The sequence below is a fragment of the Arvicola amphibius genome, chromosome X, assembly GCF_903992535.2.
Source record: "Arvicola amphibius chromosome X, mArvAmp1.2, whole genome shotgun sequence".
NCBI classification, from domain to species: Eukaryota; Metazoa; Chordata; class Mammalia; order Rodentia; family Cricetidae; genus Arvicola; species Arvicola amphibius.
Window position 1 is genome coordinate 88,122,504 of NC_052065.1, and position 18,024 is coordinate 88,140,527.

Below are 18,024 nucleotides of genomic sequence, written 5' to 3' on the forward strand. Positions count from 1 at the left end.
AAGTATTTTCTTTTGGGGGGTTTTCACAGAGACCTTTCGGGTAGTCTTGGTCCGTCAAACCACATTAGACTGGGAGGAATCCACAGGTTCTCAACCTCTGTGGAAACAAAAGAAGAACCATTTTTCCAAAGCAACAAATTAGACCCGAATTTTGAATTCAAGATACCTTTAAAATACATATGTTGGTTTAGCTTAGCAGCACATACAATGAAATGTCTCTCTGTACTTAGATCCTTCACAGTCAAAATTTAAAGAGAAAACAATAGTATACATAATCCAGACTGTGTATATTTCATCTTTAAGTGGCGTATGTTTCTTTATTTCTTTAATCTATGACTGTCTGTATTCTGTCTCTTTAAAGACTTTTAAAAAAACTATTAATTTACATTTATAACTGTCTATATTCTTTTTCTTCTCTCCCCCAAGCCTACATATAGTAATCAACCCCTGTGACCCATTTAGAGGTGTTTTTTATCCGAATCTGTCTTTATTGCATATCTGTAATTATTTTTTGATCAAAAGCCCCCTCCTTTTTAGTGCTAAGTGGGCATGGCTAGGATCAACTTGGGCCTGCCTGTTGGCTCCTCCCAGTCCAACATGGCAGAGGCATGTTCACTGTCTCTGAGACTGCTGAGTGGGAGCCATCCTCACCACCTCAACTCTGGAAAGCACCATGCGGCATATAAACCCTTTTTATCTGAGTAAAAGCTAAATCTGCCATGCAGTGCACTGCATGACCTAGAAATACTCCTGTGTATGGCAGTGGGAATCTACCACGCTCTACTGCCTGTGCACACCTAACAGACTCAATCCTGCCACATACCCAGGCAGGGAGTGCTGAGCCTTTCCTCCCAACCCCAAGTAGGCACATAAGCATCTGGACTCGAAGTGGGTGGTGGGCATCATTCCCCCCAAGAGAGCCAGAGCTGTTCCTGTAACTAGCATGAATCGGAAGGCCTTCCCTTAAAGAAACAGCTTGACACTAAAGCTGAGTCAGGAAACCTCTTAAAGGAGCAGTATCTCAGCTTACGGTCAGCAAACAAAGCAAGAAGCTACCTTAAACTTTGTTTTTGTGTGTGTGTCTAGAATTCCTTCCCAAGCTGTCTCAGGTTTTAAGTGGATTTAGTTGGCCACATTGGGTGCCAATCTGTTGCCACTCAGACCCGAAATAATCACACAGAAACTATATTATTTGCAATACTGTATGGCCTATAGCTTAAGCATATTTTCTAGCTAGTTCTTATATTCTAAAATAATCCATCTCCGTTAATCTGCGCATTACCACAAGGTTGTGGCCTACTGGCAAAGTTTCAGCAGGCTCCGGCAGAGGTGTCTGTCTCCTGTGGCAGCTATATGTCTTCTCCTTGACTCCACCTTCTTTCCTCCTCTATCTGCTTGGAATTCCTGCCTTGCTCTATTTTATTAAGCCACTGGCTAAAACAGATTTATCCATTAACTAACAAAAGCAACACATAGACAGAAGGACTTACCATACCAGCTGCTCACCTTTTTCTCAGTCTTATTCTATGTTTTTGGGTGAGTTTCTCAGGTTTACACTATATCCAGACATAATTTCACTCAGAAAGTAGATAATTTTAGAAAGAAATGCATGCTGTTTTTCTATTGCCATTATTGTCATTCTTTTTTCATATTTCACTATTGCCATAATTTTTGAAGTTCCCTGGAAGATTCAGTGTAGATCACTGATTTGAAAATCAACTCTGTAACTCATCTTGTCTTACTTCCCCATCCTTTTAACTATACAAATCTGAAAGTGTGTGAATTTTCATTTTGGCAAATATGATGCAAAGCTGATCATTTGTGGGACACTGAATTATCCTTTATTTAAGAAATGGGTACTAACTGAGTGTAGTGGGATGTGCTTTTATCCCAGCACTCTGGAGGCAGAGACAGGCAAGTTCAAGGCCAGCCTGGTCTATATAGGGAATTCCAGGACAGCTACATAGGGCTACATAGCTACATGGGCTACATAATCTCAAAATAATTAAAAGAAAAAATATGTACCTTCTTTAACAGGAAGATACCAAGAGGAGAAAACCTGGAATTTCTGCCTTCATTTTATGCATGTCCCCTTTTCCTTTGGGTTACCTGTTAACCTCTTCACATAGGCATGTTAATCACTCAAGGAGTGCCTCCATGCACTCACCCCTCTTCAAGGCTAAATGCACAGAGACAAGTCAGTGTCCTAAACATAAAGTCACCATGGGTTCTAGGAACAGCAGAACTTCACAGGAAAGACAATTCCTCAGATGAGGGAATTTTCCATGCTACCAAAGATGTATGCTAGTACAGAAATAACCAACTCCAGTAAACCAGATTGAATTTCTCAAGCAGTTACAGCAATAAGGACTTCTGCAGACCACCCTGCAGAACCAGAATTGAGGCAATATGGTAAACTAGGCCACATTTAGAGGAGACCTGCTTAATTATGTACACCTCCTGCCCCTTACCCCATTCCTCCTCTATTTAAACCTAAAACTCATGTGAGTGCCAAAGAGATAGACTTGGGGACATCTACTCCTCTTCCCAATATGGTCACATTGAATAAATCTCTCTCTACATTTTACTATTACATGCCTAATTAGTATTTTAGAGATAGAAAGCCTACCCTGTTGAGAAAATCCAGCAATGCCTGTCCTGTTCAGATTCCTCTCAGCTTCTCTGAGCAGCATGGATCCCTCTGGAATGAGGAGAGTTTTATGACTTACTATAGGTAAAAGGTAACCAGAGAGTTTCTTCTGTCAGTAGAGACTGTTTGTTCATTTCCCAATCACCTGGACATGAATAATAACACAGAAACTGTATTAATTACAACACTGTTTGGCTTAGGCATATGCCTGGCTAACTCTTATATCTTAAATTAACCCATTTTTATTAATCCGTGTATCAGCACAAGGTTGTGGCTTACTGGTAAGGGTTCAGCAGGCGCCTTTCTCCTTAGGCGGCTACATGGCATCTGATTCCGCCTACTCTCTCTATATATTTCTTCCAGTATATTCTGTACTGCCATAGGTCAAAACAACTTTATTCATTAACTAATAAAAGCAACATATATACAGAAGGACTTCCTGCATCATTCTTGACAGAAAGTCAGGGAAAGATTGATGCTTCTATGAACCAATTTGGAAATGAGAGGCATGGTATGGGGAAAGAATTATGAACTATGAACTATGGATGAAATATGTGTATGTGTGTATGTGGTGTTTATGTGGTTGAAAAAATACAGTTCTCAAACAGAAATAGGTAGTTTATTTGGAGCCAAATTTGAGTAACTATGGCCTAGAAAAAAGGATTTAGGTGCCCTCAAATCCATGTTCTAATATGGAAGTAATTTCATGGAGTCTTTACGGTTACAGAACAAATAGATTTTGTTGTTGCTGCTGCTTTTTATTTTTTTTTTTTACAAATGTACATAGGCAGATTTTTCTGTCTCTCCTGCCAGCTCCCAAATCATGATACAGAGACTTCTAATTAAGTATAAAAGCCCAGTCTATAGCTTAGGTTTGTTTTCTAACTAGCTCTTATAACTTAAATTAACTCATTTCTATTCATCTATGCATTGTCACGTGACTTGTGATTTTTATGTCCTTTCTCTCATGTCTGTTTCCTCTTGTCTGCTGGTGATTCTGCCCTTTTTCTACCCAGAGTTCTCTTTCTTACTTTTCCACCTATATCTCCTGCCTCATAATGAACATTTAGCTTTTTATTAAACCAATCAGAAGGCACCTTGGTAAAGACACATGTTCACAGTGTGCAAAAAGACTATTCCACAACATTTCCCCATTTTTGTCTAAATAAAAAGGAAAAATTTTACTTTAATACAGTAAAACTATACACAATAAGAACAATTATCAGGTAAGAATTATATTTGCAATGTTCAATTCATTTGTATTTGACAATTTTGGAGAAAATACTCCAGTATTTAGTCCAAAGTTCTATATCTAATTTACCTCTATCGTAACTAAGGAAAACTATGACTATCTAAACTTCAATTCCATCAAAGACTCCAGAAGGAGTCTTTATATTACCTGAGTAAACAGGAAGTGCATTGAAAACAACTTCCAAACTATAAGAAATGATAGAAACAGTTGGCTGCCTGGGCAATCACCTAAGGTTCCTCTGCAACATGGGGTATCTATCATTAGCCTATAAGCCTAGAATATCTGACAGACTTTTCTGTGAATAACATCCATAACCTATTGAATGTCCAAACACCACCCATCCCATCTCCTGAGAATGTTGGTGTCATGTTTTCTAGACTGTTTCCTGTTGTCTAGGGGCACTGATATCTTTAGAGTACCCTGGGGAAATTGTGATAATGGTCAAGTCCTGGGAGAGTTAGCTGTATTACTTGTCCAATCTCTATGTAATGGGAAAGTGTAAAGCTTACTTGAAGTCCTGGCTGGAGTAGTCTGTGAGGCTGGGCCATCTCAGTCAGCAGCTCTGAAGCTGTTCTGGTTGCAGAACTATGAGGAAATTGCAACAGAGATGCTCTAAGATGTTGGATCACCTGGACTATCCATTTTCATCTATGTTTGATACCCTTGTTCTGAAAACACACAAACTTTTAAAAGTAGCATACATATCTGTATTAATACAAGTATGGAATATGTGGTATGCACAAGTCAGTTAAAGATGATTTTTTTGTTTTATGTTTGAGCAAGTAAAATATACATCATCTGTCCCAGTAGAGAGGAGAGGGAGGCAGTCCTTGGCATGACTTACTTAGATAGCACTGCTTCACATTTAGGCCTCTTTCTCATTTCCTAACTTGTCTTTAATATTCTTTTACCTCTGAGCTACTAGAGACATTAATATGTAAGAATTAATTCAGCTTTATGAAATCCTCCAAATTTCAAGTTTTCAAATGATTATACAAATTGCTTTTCATGTTCAATGTTCAAACACACAAGTTTAGAGAATAGTGTAAGGAAACTTCATCTACTCATCAACCAGCTTCAAGACTTGTCATGTTTTATTTTATCTATTTATCAATTAACTAATTAATTAATTACTTTGTTTTTCAAAACAGGGTTTCTCTGAGTAGCCTTGGATGTCCTGGAACTCACTCTGTAGACCAGACCTGTCTCTGTTCATGTTTTAACACTATGGTGTACAGCTATAATCCCAGCACCTGGGAGGCCAGCCTGGTCTGTATTATGAGCTCTAGGCCATCCAGAGCTACATAGTGAGACATAGCCTCAAGCAACCCCCAAACAACAACAAAAAGGAATTGTTCGGTTTTAAATAATCTCCTTCACCTATAATCTCTCAAACTGTGTTGGATTAATTTTGTTTGGAAATAATTTACTTTGATTGTATGTGCATGATTGTTTTGCCTGCGTGTATGTCTGTGTTGAGGATGCTATATCCCATAGAACTGGAGTTATAGACAATTGTGAGCTGCCCTGTGAGTGCTAGGAATTGAACCCAGGTCGTCTGGAAGAGCAACCAGTTCTCTTTTTTTTTTTTTTTTTTTTTTTTTTGGTTTTTCGAGACAGGGTTTCCCTGTAGTTTCTAGAGCCTGTCCTGGAACTAGCTCTTGTAGACCAGGCTGGCCTCGAACTCACAGAGATCCGCCTGCCTCTGCCTCCCGAGTGCTGGGATTAAAGGCGTGCGCCACCACCGCCCGGCACAACCAGTTCTCTTAACTATTATTGCATATGGGTTCACAGATGAGGACTCAAAAGCCCAACAAGGAAGTATGGGTGAAAAGAGTGAAGTAAACATGTCAGAGACAGGGCTCAAACCTGCACTGTTTCTTGAAATCTGCACAACGGCCTAAGTGAGTTAGCATCACAAATGAGCAAAGGGAGGTGCAGCATTCAAAGAGCAAGCAGCATTTTTGCTCTATTCTGAGATGAAGTCACTTAGTTTTCATAAATGTAACCATTCCTATAAAATCCTGATGAAAGTAAATAAGCAATGACTATTTTTAATGGAGAGACATATTATTCATTCACTAGAATACTCAGTAACTCAAAGTAAAGGAGACAGATACAAAATGACAGAAAAGATGCCACATTTGTACCCTGCTTTTGGCACATAGCTATAATTCCAGAACTCAGGAGACTAAGACAGGTCTGCCATTAGCTCAAGGTCACCCTGTGTTACACAGCACATTAGAAGACTGTCTGAAGTACATAGTAAGAGTATGACTCAGCAGAGAATAGTTAACATAGTAAAGGTGTAATTTTTCTCAAAATGATCTCTATATAAGTATATATAGTATAATATAATTACTATCAAAAATTCATGAGTTTTCTCATAGATATATTCAAGTTTATTCCACAACATATAAGGAAAAGTAAAGACATGAGAATAGCCAAAACATATTTGAATGAATAAACTAGGGATAATCACTGTATCAGATATTAAAATTTATTATATAGACAGCATCTATTGAGATTGTGCTACTGGGATTGCATAAGACACAAACTAGAAATGAATAGAAAACCAATAGACAAACAGAAGTACACCCACCTGATGTAAACAGAAGAAGGAAACAAAGAGACAGATGCTGGTGCTTCCCTCAGTTTCTCCTTTTTATTCGGTCTGGGACTCCAGCTCATAGTTCATATTTTTTGTTTATTACATTTGAATTCAGCTTCAATCAGGTTCTCTGAACATGGGCAGAAGGAGGTCATGATATTTTAAATTAGAGTTAAACAGAATTAACTCCTTGTTCTAGAAAAGACTAAGAACAAATTAGAGAACATATTAGACTTTATTTAAGGAAAAATTTCCTTCTAAGGTAAATCTCTCTAGAATTGCATTTACACACAAGCACAGAGCTGTCTCACAGGTGATTCTAAATTCTATTAAATTGGCAATGAAAATTAATCATTTCAATTCCACTCCTGCCAACCCAACAACCAAACATATTACCTTAGCCCAGTTCCTAAGGTCTCACGCTAATGTCAGAGTGCATTTGGTCATCTCCCACAGCCTTTACCAGCTACAGCTCTACTCAAAAACTCAAATTCTCTTCTGAGATTCAAGTCTACCCTTTAACTTTGAGCACCTATAAAATCAAAATACAAGTAGAACACTTCTAATATATAACAAAGAAATAAACATCCCTATCCCAAAGGTGAAATAATGGGAGAATCGCAAGAAAAGGTTGGATTAAAGCTAAACAAAAATGCAGCAGAACAACTACCTAATCCTACAGCTCCGTGTCTAGCATGTGGAACTCATGACGGAATCGTCTGAGCTCTAAATTTGGGCAGCGCCAGCACCGGTTCTGTCACCTACAGCACAGGTGATTGTTGTCTTGGGCCTGTTCCACTTTCTACTTGCAGGCTTTCCTCGGTGGATAAGCACAGTTCTAGAATTTCCAACATCCTGGTCTCTGCTATCATTTAGACTTCACCTTCCTAGCTCCATGAAATGGCTTCTCTGGGTCTCTTTCCACAGAACTCAACCATACTGCACAGTGGCAGGACTCAGGTGCTTTCGGGAACCTTGGAGCAGCGAGTTTTCGGGACTCAGTTGCACTTGCTTCTTCTATGCCTGCAAAAGCAGAACTCCAGTGAATGATTATGCAGACCACATTTGAGTGGCTTTTGTGTGCCTTTGATGCTGACCCTGGGGAAACAGTTCCCTCTGTGTCCATTCTGGAGCAAGGAAGCAGCCTAGGTTTAGGTACTCTTTTCCTCGATAAACTGCACACTTTTCCTGTCTTTCTGCTTCACTTGTTGCTTCTTCTCACTACAAGGGTATTCCAGCCTCAGTGCCATCCTGCCTTGAAACTCCCTCTGCTGAACAAATTAGTTCATATCTTTTTGCTTATTACTTTTGAATTCAGCTTCAATCACGTTCTCTGAACATGGGCAGAATGAGGTCATGATTTTTAAAATTAGAGTTAAACAGAATTAACTCCTTGTTCTAGAAAAGACTGAGAACAATAATCTAAGCTATAGACTGGGAGAACATATCTGAAAATCAAATCTATAACATCATATGGGTATTTAAATTATTATACTTATAAAGAGTCAATACAATTCCCATAAAATTCCAACAATGTTCTCCACTGTAGAAAAAATACCCTAAAATTCTTTTTTTTTTTTTTCGAGACAGGGTTTCTCTGTGGCTTTAGAGCCTGTCCTGGAACTAGCTCTTGTAGACCAGGCTGGTCTCGAACTCACAGAGATCCGCCTGCCTCTGCCTCCCGAGTGCTGGGACTAAAGGCGTGTGCCACCACCGCCCGGCTTACCCTAAAATTCTTAAGAAAGCACCAAAGACCTTGAATTAGCCAAAGCATTCTTAAGCAGAACACACATTGCTAGAAGTATCCCACTATCTAATTTCAAATTCTGCTACAAGGTCTCAGCAACAAAAGCAATACAACAGACATGGACTAGAAGAGGAAATCCATTAATAAAGGCATGCAGCTACAACCACTTGATTTTCAACAAAAGAGCAAGACACACACAAATAGTGCTGGGGAAACTATAGATTTGTGACTCTCACACTGAACAAAAATTAATTCAGCTGGATCAAATTATGAAGGTGCTGGAGAAAAACATAGGGGCCACATTTCAAGAGATACCCATAAATTCCAGCAGGGTAAGCTTCTTGGTTATATTGCACCAAGACTGGGCTCAGTGTCATAGAGCAAATGGCTATGTAGTTCAGGGCAAGGAGCAGCTGAGGAAGATCAAAGCTCAGCAAGCCAAATAAACCATCTCTGGAGTTCATGGAATAAAGGTGTTTGTTGTTCTGTGTTTCTTTAAGATATAGGCATAGGCAGAAACTTTCTGAAAGAGATTCAAGTATCACAGGAAATAATCCCAAGAATTTGCAACTTAGACATCATGAAATTATAAAGCTTTTACACAACAAGGGAAAAACTCAACAGAGATAGCCTACGGGATGGGAGAAAAATTGTTGCCAGCTATACATAGAAAAGAAAGCTGATTACCTAGAACTCCAACTCTAGAAATACAGGGCAAATGACTCGAACAGACAGTTACCAAAAGAAGAAAATAACATTTTTGTGGGATTATGGGTACAGGTCATGAAACTAGAAACAGGACCACGACTTTACCCCTTCCTGAGGATTTCAATGTAGTTAATGTTGACAGAGGAGGAAGAGATTTTTTTCAGTCATGTAGCCACGCTCCTGTAAACAAATTCCCACCAATGTGCCTATTAACAACCCTAATTACTCATCGCGTCCCAGATGAAATATGAAAGTGGAAAGAAGGCTGGAGTAGAGAGGGACAAAAGAGCATCCCAGGGTAAATATGATCAAAACACATTAGGTACATTATGAAAATGCTCATAATGAGACCCATTATTATGTATAAATAGCATATAATAATAATACTTTAAAAAGAGACCGTTAATGAGAAAAAGAGGTTTGAAGGAAGGAAAATGAGGACAATACTAGAATACATGAGACATGAGAGTTAAAAACAGAAGACCGGATGGAAGTTACAAGGTGGGGACGAGGGAGAAGACTAGGCAGGGAAAGTCAACAAAAACAAGCTGTTCTAAAATGCCCTAATGAAACTCTTACTTTATACACAAATTAAAAAACTAAATTAAGGGGCTAGAAAGATGGCTCAGCAGGTAAAGGCACTTGCTGCCAAACCTAATGATCTGAATTCAGTCTCATAAGTTATCTTCTGACCTCCACATACATGCAATACACACATGCAATACATACACGCACACATACACAAACTCACTGACACACAGTACACAAATAAGCTAACAAATACATTGGTTTTTTTGTTTTGTTTTGAGACAGGTTTTCTCTGTGTAGCAGCTCTGGCTGTCCCAGAACTCCCTCTGTAGACCAGGCTGGCCTCAAACTGTTCACAGAGATCTGCCTGCCTCTGCCTCCTGATTGCTGGGATTAAAGGCATGTGCCACCACCACAACCAAATATGTTTGGCTCAACAAATATATTTTAAAAATTAATTGACTGAAAAGTTCGATATCTTTAGCAATCAGAAATGCAAATTAGAACTGTACTGACGCTGGGGTGATATAATTCAGTTAGCAAAGTGAAGGCGACAACCTGAGCTCCCTAGGACCCATGCCAAACAACCAGAGCTCTGTGGAGGCAGAAATAGAAGGATCACTGGAGCCCAATTGAGAGCTGCAGATTCACTGAGAGTTCCGGGGTCCAGGACCAGCCTGGGCCATAAATTATTTCTCAGACCAGTGGGAAAGTGTGAGAATCAAGACACAATTCACATCTTTTTATTGGGACAGAGTTTTTAGTGATCCCTCATGAAATCCTGAGCTTACATGCTAAAAATTTACCCACGTTTATTTTTCAAACAGCTTTTATACCAAAACGTAAAGTGAGGGGGAAATTTATTAGCATTTTGTTTCCTAGGTAGCCAGGCAAATGACTTTGGTCATGTCCATACCTTTCTATGCCCACTCTGTCACATCTTCCTAACTATGCCTGCTCTGTCAGGTAAATTAACACCTCTTCCCCAGGTGATCTCCCAGAATCAAAAAGAAGGAGCAGAGCAACATTAGCATATCCTGACCCTTTGTTTAGGATGGTGTCAGTTTGTCTGGAAAGGCTAGGTGACCACCTTTTGTGTGGCCAGGTGCAAACTATGGCCTAAAAGTCTGGCTGCCATATAATGTAAAAATATGGGCCTGTATAATATGGCCCTATAAGAGTTTGAATGAGAATGGCCCTCACAGGCTCATATATTCAAATGCTTGATCCCCAGTTAGTGGAACAGTTTGGGGAGGAATTAGAAAGTGTGGCCCTGTTGGAGGAAGTTTGTCACTGGGGACAGGCTTTAAGGTTTCAAAAGGCCATGGCAAACCCAGTCAGAGTCTCTCTCTCTCTCTCTCTCTCTCTCTCTCTCTCTCTCTCTCTCTCTCTCTCTCTCTCTCTCTCTCTCTCTCTCTCTCTCTCTCTCTCTGTGTGTGTGTGTGTGTGTGTGTGTGTCTGTCTCTGTGTTTCTCTCCTCTCTCTCTCTCTCTCTCTCTCTCTCTCTCTCTCTCTCTCTCTCTCTCTCTCTCTCTCTCTCTCTCTCTCCCTGATTCTTGTGGATAATATGTAAACTCTCAGCTACTGCTCCAGTGCCACGCCTTCCTGCCAGCTACCATGCTCCCCACCATGATGGTTATGGACTCACCCTCTTAAACTATGAGCAAGTCCCCAGTTAAATAGTTAAATGATTTATTTTACATGCTACCTTGCTCATGGTACCTCTTCACAGAAATAGAGCAGTAACTAAGACCTCTGGCCTACACACACACACACACACACACACACACACACACACACACACACCTCCCCCCAGAAAACATTTTCACTTATCTGAGCAGGCTCATGCATAGGTTGGCAACTTTCTTCTTTCTTTTTCTAGAAGTACATAATTGCTGATTCACGACTTACAAATATCATAGCCAATAACATGATAGCTCATGCCAGAGTGAAGTTTATCTAATCATACATAGTCTCCATAAGATATAGCACACCTTTCTGGGGTTAACATTATTATCAGTGGCTTCTTTAAGCAGTGCAATCGCCAACAAAGGGCATAAAACATAGCATTTAAAAGACCGTGAAAAGGACACAGTGAAATACCAGATCGGAGAAAAGCAGTGTGTTCCCTATTCAACCTCAGCTGAGAACATCGAGTGCCTGGCCCTCTGTGAAGGTTTATGAACTACCATTAAAGTACTACAAGTACTAACTACGGGAGCAGAGACAAATTCTAGCAAACAGGCCAAGGCATAAATATAAAAGTTTTGTTTGAATAAGGAGGATCATCTATGGATATAACAAGATATGTGTATCATTTAAATTATGGGTAAAAATTGCTAATTATTTATCTTTATATTTTTATAGACAGGTTCTCCTTATAGCTCAGGCTTACCAGAAACTCATCATGCAGTCCAGGCTGGCCTTGCAATTATCCTGTCTCACCCTCCCTAATACTGAATTTATAGGTCTTAGCTTCAGACTTCTTTGTTGTTTTAAAGAAATTAATAATTATTGAAGGTGGATGATACATATATGCGGATCCATTGTGCTAGTTTGTCTAATTTTACATATGGTTGTAATTTTATGAAATAGATGATTTTAAAGAGCTTGTTATACAAACTTGCTTTTCCACTTTCTCTGGACACACTTTTTTCTTATTAGCGTGTGAAGTCTGTGGCTATTAAAGGCAAAGCCAAAGTGTTTTTTACAATACAGTTATATACCACAACCTAAACTAAAAGCCTCTATTATTCTGAAAGCCCATTGAGTTCAGACCAGCTCAACTATGTGGAGGTGTGGCTTTAATGTTCACAAATGGTTTTAGCAGAAGTTAACCCAGTTGCTAGTCCAAATACATATACACACCACACACACACACCACACACACACACAGAGAGAGAGACACACACACACATACATATCAGTTACTTTCTGGCTTGTAAGTAATCCTGATAAGGACCATGTTGCCCATTCCTGGGATACTAATCAATTTCTACCTAACCTTTATATATTCTCTTTACTACACGGGGCAGCCTCATATTTTTATAGATCCATGGGAAAGAAAGCATCTTTCTTTAGAAGCTTAAGTGTACCACTCTTGTTATGCGCAGAGTTTGGGTCTCGTCTTCCCTTCTTAGATACCTCATACATCAGCTCTCTCCTCCCTCTTCTACCTCTCTAGGCTTCTTTCTCCTAGCTTTTCCCTATTAACACATATACATTCCCAATGACCTACCATCATTATAGAGGAGCTCCCTATTCACATGTACACATTCCCAAGTATCTATCATCATTATAAAAAAGTTCCCTTGGGGGCTGGAGAGATAGCTCAACAGTTAAGAGCATCATCTGCTCTTCCAGAGGACCCAGATTCAATTCCTAGCCTCCACATGATAGCTCACAAATATCTGTAGCTCTAATACCTTTTTGTTTGCCTCTGCAGGCACCAGGCACGCATGTGGTACAAATGGAGGCAAAACATCTATTATGCCAAACTGCTATTAAGAAAAACACTCCCATCAGCAATGGAGATATATGCCGTTTTCAGTTGCCATCCCTGGGAGACCTGCTCTTTTCTGAAGGGAAATGAAAGGGGTATAGATCTGGAGCAGAGAGGTGTGGGGAGCAGTGGAGAGAGGGGAAACTGTGCTCAGGATATAATTAAGGGAGAATTTAAAAAAGCAAAGCAAAAGAAAGAAAAATACTCTCTTAGTTGTATGTGCCCTTCAAGCTGCTACTGCAACATCCAATGTCTAGTTCTACATTGTGGATGAATAAACCACTCCCTACGTTGGGTCTTAAAACAATAACTATCTTATTGTACTTGTGACTGTGTAGGTGAGAAATCTGGGTAAGACTTACTGTAAAATTACTCGGCTTTCTATCTACTGGGCCACCCTAGGATACTCAGCTAGTTGGCTAAGTGGCCTGGAGGAAGTCAGGTGGCCCTCATTCAAATGCCCGTCATCTCAGGACCCCTCCATTTGTCCTGATTAGCATGTACATCACTCTCCCTCCTCCCTCTTCCCCTTCTGTTCCCCCTCCCTAATTCACGGCCTGTCCTTTAATTGCTGTTACTACATGTATATTCATCTGTATATGTGTACATACATGTTTATATGACCTAAGTACATTTATTTTTGTTGGTTTACATGTGTCTAAGATTGACACTTGGGTTTGGACAACCTCTGTGAAAGCTCATCCCTAGAGCAAACTGCTTCACCCTATCTCAGCAGCCTTGACGACTTGTAGCTTGTGATCGAGGGGTAGGACCAGGTAGGATATGCCCTATTCACAGCGGCATGCGACTGGTGCTGTCATTATGCTGGTTGTGTTCAGGTCACTCATCCCTCTTCAAGCTTGTCTGTTTATCCACTCCTTCCTATCATAGACACCGTATCTGGCAGAGGGTTGTGTGGGAGTCTTGCTCTGTCCATCTGACCTACAGACTGCAGAGAAATCAGTTTACTACAAGCTTAACAGTGCTTTTTAAACTTCAGAGATATTAGGACAGGGAATACTTGATCCTTGAAGCTGCTCATGGGACAGGTACTCAGCTTGCTTGCAGAGGAATGCCACCTGAGTTAACGAAAACCCCCAAGCAGGCGATTATCAAACTTCCTACTCTTCAAGCATGCCAGTTAAAAATGCCATCACCTTTATCTTTTTTTCTTTTTTATTGATTTTATTGAGCTCTACATTTTTCTCTGCTCCCTTCCCTGCCTCTCCCCTTCCCTTTAACCCTCCCCCAAGGTCCCCATGCTCCCAATTTACTCGGGAGATCTTGTCTTTTTCTACTTCCCATGTAGATTAGATCTATGTACATCTCTCTTAGGGTCCTCATTGTTGTCTAAGTTCTCTGGGATTACATCACCTTTATCTTACGTGGTTACAAAGCCTGCTGTAACAAGTCCCACCATCCGAGTCAAACACGTAGATCCTAGGTATCATTTTTGCTGCACCACTGGAGTGCTCACGCTCTATGTGTCGCAGGCTGTAACGCAGCCTACATGGGTTGTGATTTCAGTTAGTGCCCAAGGGGCTCCTAGGAAGCTGACCTTTCATCAGCTACAACTGTCTAACAACTGTGTACTCTGGAGAAAAATATTTTTTAAAAACTGCATACAAGAACTGACAAGTAACCTGAAGCAGTAAGAAACTGAAAGAAAACTGGCATTTCAAAGAAGAGGGCAGAACTAGATGCGATTCCTAGTTTTAAGGCTTTTGGCCACAGCAGAGCCCTAAGTCATGTTCCTGAGTGGTGGCTTAAACTGAGCCTTACTGGTTTGAAGATCAGAGGAGAGAGTTCAGGATTTTCATATCCTGGTAAGTGGAGGGTAAAAGTCTGGACTTGGGTGGGGGGTGCGCCTGATAGGGAGGGCCCAAATTCTGCATACACACTGCCCATGTTTCTTGCTGACCTTTGAATTATACAGATGTAGCACCATCTCTAAACAGCCCAGATAAGGCTGAACAAACTCAAGTCCACTTGTTCTTCACAGAGGCTGAGGATGCTGAATTCAGTCCACTTGACTACCTGTTAAAACATAAACAAAATATCAACACACTTCATAGGGACAGAATGGTATCCAAAGTCTGTAAAAGGGCTTTTACAATGTTCACGAGAAAAACCAGAATGATTGGATTTACACAGGGAACAGGAAAACGTGACCTGTATTGAAAAGGCACTCAAAAAGATTGATCCCAAAATGACCAGTATGCCAGATTAGCACACAAGGGTTGTTTGATGGGTGTTGGTTTTTCAAGACAGGGCTTCTCTGTATAGACCTAGCTATCCTACAACTCCCTCTGTAGACCAGGCTGGCCTCGAACTCAGGGAGATCCGTCTATCTCTGCCTCCCGAGTGCTGGGTTAAAGCGATGCGCCTCCACCACTACAGAGAATGATTTTTCTTTTTAAACATGATTTTGTGGAAATTTCACATCATGCATCCCAATCCTGCTCATCTCCAAGTCCCTCTCTATCCATCATTCACCCCTTCAGTATGACCCCCCAAAATAATTAAAAACAAAACCAAATAAACAAAAAAACCTCACTCCTCCATCTTTCCTCTGAGTGGCACCAGGAGCTGTGATGGGTCACGCAGTATACCCCTTTGTCCAATCAGCCCCACTGCAATGAGTCACTGGCCTGGTTCAAGGCCTCGCAGCGTCTGACACACCATCATCACTGGGCCCTCATAGAAACTCTTCTCGGATATGCTGTTGTCCTGAGTCACGGAGATCCTGTGGTTATTGTTCCACAGGACCAGTCCCTTCATGCACTCTAGCAGGTCACAGATGGGGTAGATGTTAGGGCGGGCCAACCCAAGGCCTGTGACGTGGGTCTGAGTGGTAGCCGAGCTGGTTGGTCTGGGCCTTTGGGACTACCCCTTTAGGTGAGGGGGAGAGTCAGCTCTCCTAGGTCCATACCATCGGACCAGCTCTCCCATGCCTGTGGTGAGGGTTGGGACCATCTCTCCCGAGTGCTGGCGTCAGCTCTCCCATGGCAGGGGTGGGGCCAGCTCTCCTGCTGCAGTATCTAGCGAGGAGCAGTGCCAGCTATCCCGGGGCCAGTGAGGGACAGGGCTGGATCAGCACAGCCCTCAGATTTCAACATGCATGATTACTATGACTTCCTGTGGGAAAATGAGCTGTGGACATTAGCCCAGACCCTGGCTGCTGTTGAGGCCACAGACCAAGATATGGCCTGCAGCAACAGCCTGGGCCAGGCCCATGTGGCTCTGCAGGCCACTCTAATTGGCATGGCTCCCGTGGCAGCAAGGCCCATGGATACCAACATAGCCACAGGTGTGGAAAGTCCTTCTGTATATATGTTGCTTTTATTGGTTAATGAATAAAGAAGCTGGCTTGGCCTGTGATAGGGCAGAGTAGATAGGTGGAGAAAACTAAACTGATATTGGGAGAAAGAAGGCAGAGTCAGTGAGATGTCATGTAGCTGCCAGAAGGGAAAGACGTGAGCTGCCAGCTGGAACCTTGCCAGTGGGCCATGAGCCTCATGGTAAAACATAAAATAATAAAAATGGGTTAACCAAAGATATAAGAGCTAGCAGCAATACACTTACATGATTGGTCAAGCAGTGATATGGTTTCTGTGTGATTATTTTGGAGTCCGGGCGGCCAGGAAACAAACAAGCAGCTACAACAAGGTAGTGGTCCAGAGCCCCCTAGTATCTGGATTTGCTGCGGGTCCCTGGCAGCTTGCTTGCTGCGGGGTTGAAACCACATAGCAGGTCCCCAAGCGAAGGTGGCTGGTCCCCAGCCATGTGGCGGCTGGCTGGTCCAGGGCGAGCAGTGTGGGCAGGCGGTGGGTGGGAGGCACAGATGCTGAGTCTCCAGGACTGCTGGGGACCCAAAAGCAGCCAGTCCCAGAGACCATGCGGCGGGGAAGGTGGCTGGTCCCTGGTGGTGACAAACAGACAGGCGGTGGGTGGAAGACACAGAGATAGGCACACCATAAAGAATGGAATTGGACATTTATTTGGTGTTATGGAGGGGAAGGAAAAGGGGAGAAAGGGGGAGGGGAGGGGGGAGAAAGACTGCCTCTCCGAGAGAGGGGGCAGGAAGAGAGAGAGAGTGGGGCTGAGACTGCAAGCAGGAAGGGAGTAGATATGGCTTGTCTCTTAAAGAGACAGAACATTACATTCCCAGCTCTTTTTTTATAATAAAAAGCGGGAGATTAGCAGCACAGGTTGAAGGAATTAGGGCGGCGGATTCTCAAGACTTCTTCCTGCTTGTTTGTGGGCACAGTCTTTGGGGGGGGGGGGCTGAGAAGGCTAGGTGCTGGAGGTCAGAGTACATCTTGTGGAAGTTGGTGATTTCCTTTTACCATTGCAGTTGTCTCTTTCCTTCCACCGTGTGATCAGGCTTGGAATAGGTACCTCTACCCACTGAGGTATCTCAGGGACTGGAAATCGGTTGTTCTGTTTGTTGTCCTGCCATTTTTCTCTCCAGCCATGCAGTTCTAGTGGGGCCTTCCATTCACAGTGTCTTGCCTCCCAAGCCACAGTGGATTTGATTGGTTAATGTATGGCTATGTGAACTAGGTCGAATGGACAGTCAGAATTCTTCTTTTTCATTGTTTTTCTCTGGTTTAACTGGGGAGACACTAAGAGAGACTTACATAGATCTAATCTACATGGGAAGTAGAAAGTAGAAAAAGACAAGATCTCTGAGTAAATTGGGAGCATGGGGACCTTGGGGGAGGATTGAAGAGGGAAGGAGAGAGGCAGGGAGGGGAGCAGAGAAAAATGTAGAGCTCAATAAGTATCAATTAAAAAAGGGTCACCAATGAACTCCGCTGTTAAGTTCTGCTGTAAATGCTGAACTTACATGTGAAAGCAGAGACAAGAACCACGTTATTTAAAAGTTCAATTAACTGACATCTAAAGCAGAAAAAAATACCTGTTGTCAACAACAGCAACACTCCTCAGGGGCTACTTATTCAGGGTGCTATAGGACTAAATCCACGTCTTCCATGTGTATTTTGGACATTTATTCGTGTAA

General features: G+C 41.7%; 1 long non-coding RNA gene across 2 annotated transcripts; it reads right to left on the reverse strand.

The window, feature by feature from the left end:
* Positions 1-411: 411 nt before the first annotated feature.
* LOC119805526 lies at positions 412-17,297 on the reverse strand. 2 transcript variants are annotated; one of them, XR_005283910.1, is made up of 4 exons: positions 16,584-17,297; positions 14,920-15,035; positions 4,412-4,487; positions 412-2,795 (listed from the first exon to the last, which is right to left on the reverse strand). It is a non-coding gene; the product is annotated as an uncharacterized LOC119805526 (long non-coding RNA). The 2 variants fall into 2 exon arrangements; XR_005283911.1 differs by lacking the exon at positions 4,412-4,487.
* Between the last annotated feature and the right edge of the window lie 727 nt (positions 17,298-18,024).